The sequence below is a fragment of the Seriola lalandi genome, unplaced genomic scaffold (genome assembly GCF_002814215.2).
Source record: "Seriola lalandi dorsalis isolate HSWRI2012SDOR001 ecotype SW California unplaced genomic scaffold, Sedor1 jcf7180002032275, whole genome shotgun sequence".
In the NCBI taxonomy this organism is placed as follows: domain Eukaryota; kingdom Metazoa; phylum Chordata; class Actinopteri; order Carangiformes; family Carangidae; genus Seriola; species Seriola lalandi.
Window position 1 is genome coordinate 1 of NW_019502918.1, and position 645 is coordinate 645.

Genomic DNA, 645 nt, shown 5'->3' on the forward strand with positions numbered 1-645 from the left:
ATGCCCACAGAAGCTGAGAATATCTGCTGCTAGGAGATACCACAGGTAACATTCTCACTAGACAAACTAATCATTAATTTGTTTTGATTACATTACATTTATAATAAACCATAGAATGTCCCATTTGCAATTCACTGTAGGTTACCAGACGGCTATGGGAGATCGAGGAAGATTTACCATGTACGGTCGGCCGTCCTGGGTTGGAGCCGCTCTGCCTCATTGTGTACTCCCTCCAGAATGCCTGCAACATGTACCGCACTGACTACGGTCCTTTACAGTTGAGAGGAATACACCAGTATGTTTTGCTTCTTTGTAAAAACATAGTTTCAATCTAAATAAAAGATGTTAGGCAGTCTTGTTTTACCTCAGTGCACATAATTTTACAATGGTAATAACACACCACAAATAGAGTAACACACACTCAAATAAATTAGCTTAGCTGCTCTTTGATTTGTAAAGTTCTTCTATCAGCAGATAGTGTGCATATAATATATGAATTCAGAGGAGTCATTTCTTTAGTAACAATCAAGCATTTATTTACATCAAATGAGGCAGTTATAATCAGTGATAATAAAAAAAAAACTGTAGGATTCACTGGATCCATATAAAAAATTGTGAGACACAACATAGATATATGTTTGCAAG

At 36.4% G+C, this 645-nt stretch overlaps 1 long non-coding RNA gene across 1 annotated transcript; it reads left to right on the forward strand.

The window, feature by feature from the left end:
• Positions 1-352, forward strand: LOC147819893 (uncharacterized). The gene is made up of 2 exons (XR_015438705.1): positions 1-45; positions 141-352. It is a non-coding gene; the product is annotated as an uncharacterized LOC147819893 (long non-coding RNA).
• Positions 353-645: the final 293 nt, after the last annotated feature.